Source organism: Oryza brachyantha, chromosome 1 (genome assembly GCF_000231095.2).
Source record: "Oryza brachyantha chromosome 1, ObraRS2, whole genome shotgun sequence".
Taxonomy (NCBI): Eukaryota; Viridiplantae; Streptophyta; class Magnoliopsida; order Poales; family Poaceae; genus Oryza; species Oryza brachyantha.
In genome coordinates this window covers 21,389,500-21,397,067 of record NC_023163.2, presented here as the reverse complement: position 1 = coordinate 21,397,067, position 7,568 = coordinate 21,389,500, and positions in this window count along the sequence as shown.

Sequence of the window (7,568 nt, the reverse complement as noted above, 5' to 3'; positions counted from 1 at the left end):
TGTGGGTGTGTCCGTGTATGTGTGTGTGGAGGAAAGGATGCAGGAGAGCACCCACTTTTTCCGGCGATAATGTGCGTGAGAGTCAAGTGCTGAAAGCCTGAAACTGACCGGTGCTTCTGGCCGAACGCGGAAATTTTGCGCGGCAGCTATAGCAGTTGAGTTGACGGCTTGACGCTACCTCCCCTCGTCCGTCGTCCTTGCGTGCCCCGGCAGCCTGAAACATGAGCATTTCCCAGGAGCATGGTTATGCTCGTGGTGCTGCAAGTTGACAATGATACCAGGCTACTGCCTTGGCAACTGTGATGACAGCCATGCACCGGTGCTCTCAAGTACATACATGGCCGGCGGCAACTGTGCCATCTAAGTAGGCTTGCTAGTGGGCTAAATTTTTTGGAAAAATATCACATCGAACGTTTGATCGAACGTGGAAATAAATTTTTGGACACGAATAAAAAAGCAAATTTCACACCTCGGCTGAAAACCGTGAGACAAATTTTTTAAGCCTAATTAAGCCGTCATTAGCACACGTTGGTTACTGTAGCACATATGACTAATTATGGACTAATTAGACTCAAAAGATTCGTCTCAAGATTTCTTCTACAATGTGCAATTAGTTTTTTGATTCATCTATGTTTAATGCTCCATTTAAATGTCAAAAATTCGATATGATATTTTTGGGAAAATTTTTTAGGAACTAAACAAGGCCTGATTTGGACTGTGTTGGTTGAATTTAAATAAGGGGGTGTTTAGATGGCAATTTTTTTGGAAAATAGGCCACATCGAACGTTTGATCGGATGTCGGAAGGAGTTTTTGGACACGAATGAAAAAACAAATTTCATAACTCGGCTAGAAAACGCGAGACTTTTTTTAGTCTAATTAAGCCATCATTAGCACATATTGGTTACCGTAGCACATATGGCTAATCATAGACTAATTAGGCTCAAAAGATTTGTCTCAAGATTTCTTCACAATCGTGCAATTAGTTTTTTGATTCATCTATGTTTAATGCTCCATTTAAATGTCCAAAAATTCGATATGATGTTTTTCGGAAATTTTTTTGAGAACTAAACAAGGCCTGAGCTAAGGGGCTGTTTAGTTCCTAAAAATTTTCATCCACAAACATTACATCAAATCTTTGGACCCCTAAATATAATATTAAACATAGATAAAACGAAAAACTAATTGTACAGTTATGTAAGAAATCGTGAGACGAATCTTTTGAGCCTAATTAGTACGTGATTAGCCATAGGTGCTAAATGACGGACTAATTAGGCTCAAAAGATTCGCCTCACGGTTTCCACGCCAGCCGTGAAATTCGTTTTTTCATTCGTGTCTGAAAACCCCTTCTGATATCCAGTTAAACGTCTGATGTGATATGCAAACATTTTTATTTCACCAACTAAACACCCCTCGTATATCAGTTTGGATTGAGGCGGGTTCTTCAACTGACAATATTAGGATGAGTTTGGTTGGTAGACTACGATGGGTTAGAGTCATACTAGTATAGTAGGATGAGTTGGTTCTATTTTCTGTTTAGTTAGAGAAACAAGTTAAACTCTTTTTTATTTCAGAAAAATCAGACGATCAACTTTTATATAGAATTCTATTCACTGGATACACTACCTAAGAGCTTAAGAAGCGTGTCCGTAAATTTTGAGGACACAATAGTGGAATTGAACGGGTCCAACCCATCTTATCCTAGTAGCCACGAGAACCTATTTTTACCAAACCAAACCAAATGCAACCAAATATCTATTTGAATCCACCCCACTAGCATGCCTATACGTGTATTTCTAAATGAGGAAAGTGTCCTACTAAAATTTCAAACAATGTATAATTTTGTGCCTAAGAAAAAACACAATAGACCACGAAAGTTTGTCACCAAGAAGAAAGATCCAAGTCAGCAATTACTCACTCGGGTCCCTTTGAATCAAATTATTAGTGTAAAAATTTTGTAGGATTCAAATCCTATCAATTTGTTCCTATTTAGCTCTTTAAAGATAAATGGTTGGAGTTTTCTAAATCCTACTCACCCTTGTTGCTAATATATATATATATATATATATATATATATATATATATATATATATACATATACATATATGAAGAGAAGTTTGGTTGTGAAAGCAAGTGAAACTAAAGCTTAGGGTTTTGTTAACGCTAGAATTTGGACATAGCTTTTGGAGATTAAACCGTGATTAAAAGACCGAATCGGACAGAAAACAGAGCAATCGGACAGAAGACCAAAGCGGAGTATAACTCGGATTCAGCCGATAGAGTTTGGATCAGACAAGAATTGGAGTACGATTAGGCCTAGGAACATTGCAGATAGATTCGGAAGTAATTTTAGATGGTGTAAACTAGTTTATCTATATGTTAAAGTTTGTTTAGTAATTTATTTCTAAATTAGAGTCCGTTTGTAATAAATTAGTTATTAGACACAGATCCATATCCGGGTTAGTTATTTCTTGGGGTCTAAACATAGCACCCCGTAGGTCTATAAAATCATCTACATCATAATATAGATCAACTACTTTCGGTGCATCGCCACCCTCTTCACCGAGGTTTCAACACCGGGGGAACTTGGCACCTGACACGAGGCTATATCGTCCCGATCTCCGACGGAGGGGTAAGTCCTATGTTCCTGTTGACGCTAAAAATAATAACAACGTGTCACACACATAGCCCTAGGAGTTACTCTAAGACCACTCCAGTGCAGGACCCTATAACTGACAAGATATAACACGGAAAAAAGTCAAACCCCAAAAGCCGATACCATCCTAGGACCCTAGCCGATGAACTAGACAATCGGCTTTACATGAATTTCGTGATAACAGATATAAATATGCTCAATCGGCCGAATCAGAAGTAGGATAACCATCGAACAGACCAATCAACTAACTAATCTTAAAAGATCGGACTTAACCAAGACAGTTTTAAGATTAACTAGCCGATCGACCAATCCGATACTTATCGCACGTAAAATCAACAACCGATAGGAGACTAAACATGGAATTTAAGGTAAACCGGACTGCTATACCAACCATTAGCATAAAACAATAATAACCACCATTTATACTTACGCTAGATCTAGAAGATCGGGCTCAACCAAGACAGTACAGATCTAAGCATAACCATGTATGAAATCAGTAAAACATTGCATCACACTAGTAACAGGATATCAGGCCGGCGCAATCTATCAACTTATTCATTAATCTCAGCCGATCGAACAGATTCCTATAAGCAGATCGAACTAAATTCGCATAGATCGAACCTAACCAAGATAGTATGCAATCTAGCACGATACAGTTATAGGAATATGAAGATCGATGAACTTAATTAATAAACTGGCAGATTACTTGGGATAATGCTGGCTAAAACCTCAGTGATAAGCCCTCACGAGTACCTGATCCAATCTGACAACCTAAATCCGGCCAACTAGATTGATCGGACCAAACCAAGATAGAATCCAGTCGAACAAATTCACGTTAACAGATTGAACAGATGAACTCGCAAGGACTTGATCGAGGACTACCACTACTCCAAACTACAAGTAGATTAAAGCAATAGTAGAACTCAGCCCGTCGATCAACCATGCAGGAGATCGGACTTAACCGAGACAGTCCTGTTCTAATCGATCGACGAGTTTTGACGAACATGAACTTACATTGTGAAGCTGACAAACCTCACGCTGAAAGCCCAAGCAAGTCGAGAAGGTTGGTGATGCGCTGAAATTATGTGTTTGATCTGATTGATAATTTACAATGACCACAGGCACATATATTTATACCCTCGGATCTAACTAACCTAACCGGATAAGGATCTAAATTAGTAACTAACTTATTACATCCAGAATTTAATTAACTCTAAAATTCTAAACAGACTCTAAGATAAAAGCTAACTACTCTACATGCACTCGCGACTAATACCGAATCTATCTCTTAGTCTCGGGCCCAATCGGACTCCAATTCCTGTCCGACTCAGACTCTATCGGCTGCACCCGTACTGCTTTCAATCTCTTCGCTCCAGACGATTTACCCTTTCTTGTCCGATTCAGTATTTAATCGTGTTTCAATCCATAACGGTGATTTTGCCAAAATCCGGCGTTAACAGTTCCGTCGGCCAAGGTAATCGTATCGGCTAGATTAGAATTGTCTCGGTTTGGTCCGATCTTCTAAGTTGGTTGTGCGATTGCTTGTTATCGTATCAATTTTAGCTTAGATCACTTTCGTGTCTTGAGTTAATCTGGTCGACCACTTTGGGCGATCTACATTGGTTTGATATTTGCTATTTGACATATTCAATCTAATATTGTTTATGTTCGGTCTGATCTAATAGATTGTGTTTATCATATGGTTTATATCAGATCAATGTATTTTGCTCATTGTTTTATCGGAGTACTAGCTGATAATTTAGCAGTCATTGGCTTATCGGCTTGATAGCAATCTAGATCTGTTTAGTATCTATCCTGACATTGCTAGGCGTAATCTTGAACTGTCTCGGTTTGGTCTAATCTTTTATGATTATTCTTAGCAATCTGGGCTAGATATTTTATAGATCTTGGTTGTTTGTCAGTCGTTTATAGCGGATGATATTTACCGATCTACATGCTTATCATATTTACATCAATGGAGTAGTCGATTGTATTACTGTGTTATTTTTATACCAATCAGCTTGATTTATCTAGATCGGTAATTATTTTATGTTGCATCGGCTTATGAGACTTACATGCTAGTTGGTTTTAACCGATCATAACAAAGGATTCATTGTTTATTTATGATTTAAGTATATTTGTATCGGATTATCAGCCAATCCAAGCCTGCAACAGTCGATCGATTAGCCTATCGGCTAAAGACTGCTACATCAACATCGATCGGCTGGTTTCTCAGTTTCCTATTGGCTCGATAGCCGATCGGCTTCTTTTAGTCTTCATCCTGTCAGTTGCAGAATCAAACTGACTGGCATGCCCACGCAACTTCTAAGAATTTAGGTCCTGCACTGGAGCATTCTGAGAAACGACTCTCAGGCCTTTGTGTGTGACACGCCGGATCACATTTGACGTCAACAGGTTTCGTGCCTAATTCCAAACCATTGCTTATGGATTGGTTTAGCCGTGCCAAGCTCAAAGGGTGAGGCTGGAGGAGGCCACAACGCAGATGTGTCACCAAGGTACGACAAGTGGAGATGAGGACAAGTAATTGCATATGACAATTGATGCATCCCGACAGAAGGTAGAGTTCAGGAGGGTTGTTGAGGAGCAAGGTGGAATGTATGAGTAGGACAGGGAAGTGGGGCTACAGTTTCACAACCTGAAGGAAGTGCAAGGGGTGGTAGAAGTAATCCAATTGCCAATATATTAAGGAGGTCTATTTCTCAAAGAGAGGCACCTGCAACTAGAGACTCAAATCTTGTTGGTGCTAGAGATCCTATACAACCTACGATTGACATTGGTTAGTGGTCAAAGAAGGAAAAATAAGCTAAGGATGTTGGTTGTCCTCCTATCACATGGGTATATGAGTGACAAGAGTCGAAGTGGTATGGTCATATATATGCACAGTGGATTCAATGCTTGTTGGGCACGTCAAAGTTAGCAAGATAATATGGTGGGACTGCTTCAAACACAAGGATTGATGCTTATGTTGAAAGAGGAGTACAACATGGCGTATTAATAATGGAGCACATAGACTCCTTACCAATGTGATGGTCCCTACATATATCTATTCATGTCATGATATTATGCATAAGGGCTTTTTTATCATCCTTGAAAAGTATCTCAAGATACCACACTTTTTACACTAAAAAGTATGGTACCTTGAGGTACTTTTTCAAGGATGGTAAAAAACTTTATGCATAATATTTGGTATTGTATAATGGACACTACTATATTTGAACTATTACATCGTATTGTATTGTGTATTGTACCATAGACACTCTATTTGTAATATGGACTATGGACGCTATAACATTTGTGCTACTTATTAGTGTATTGTGGTGTATTCATATACTTGAAGTACTACTTGTATTCTATTAATTGTCATTTATCAATTATCATATACATAATTCTATACTAATTGTCACTTATCAAGTATGTATATATATATATATATATATATATATATATATATATATATATATGTATGTATATATATATTTGATGACTATTTAGAATGGCATGCAAGCAATGGGTGTATGGGTGTATATACACCCGTGTGCTAAAAAAACTGCTTCGCATATGGGAAACGGTTTTTAGCACACGGGTGTAGGTATACCCATGTGCTTGCATGCCATCTAAATAGTCATAAAAAATATGAAAAAAATTGACATGATAGATTAATATGAGTTATATCACTCCACAAACATGTAAGTTTAAATTCAACTTCTATAAGTTGTAACAAAAAAACAAATAAAACTGAAACTAACTATACGCATATTCATAATTGTTTTTGTTATTTTTGCTACAACTTATAGAAGATGAATTTAAAGTTGTATGTTGGTAGAGTGATATAACTCATATTAAACTATCTTGTTAAATATATATAGAGAGAGTCATGCCAAACATTTGGTTTTTAAATAACATATCCTAAATGTTACAATGACATCATATTAATTATTTCCTATTTATTTTTATAATTTTACACTATTTTGGTTTTTTTTTCAATTTTTTACCCTCGGAGTTACTACTAACGGTTTCCTCTAGAAAACATGTGGTTTCCATGCAAAACATCATAGTTTTCACCGGCCTACCGTGGTTTTCGCCGAATTTGAATTCAAATTCACCACTTTACCCCCACCCACCCCCCGGTTTGTAGACCTTTGGCGGTTTTATGTGCCATGGCGCCAAGTTCCACTGCTCCCTCTCTGCTTGTCTGCCAACCTTAGGACTTGCTTCAAAGGTAGGACCTAGTAAAGGTGATATTTAATAGGTGCTATGATGCATCTTACTTCAACCAGGGTACCAATGATGTATCCTTGGACTTGTACCGGCAAAGGGGTCCGTGGGGAGTCGGTTCACGCCGAGTTCTTGCTATACATCCTCTCAATGTCAACATTGTTGACGATGCTAGGGAGGGGTGTGTATCTCTAGTTGCCCCCTCAAGGTTTGTTGGGTTGTTCCCACTTCCAGTTGTCCCTTAGGGTCTATTCGCTTGTGTTTTTCCTCTCGGGGATCTTATATTTATACTCCCGGTTGCTACCATGTATGAGTAGGACTATAGTGATAATTATGGATATTATACAAACAATCATGGTAGGAATCAAGTAGGATTTTATACTTGTTTCCTCGTCAGGTACTCTATTCTTATCTGTTTGGGATTCCATACATATGCAATGGACTTCTTTATAAATAGTAGGAGGCATGTAGTACTGTTATCGAGGTAAGGACGAGTATAAATGGTATCCTATGTTTGTAACACTACCGCTCGGGCTGTTGTATATGGCACGGGGGCATTAGTTGTGGCATACCAACCTGTGGTACCTCTTGGCCTACGTAATTTTGTGACGAAATAACGATGGCTCTATGTGGAGTGAGCATACCCGGAAGATGGTATTGAGTTTAATATTTTAGAGA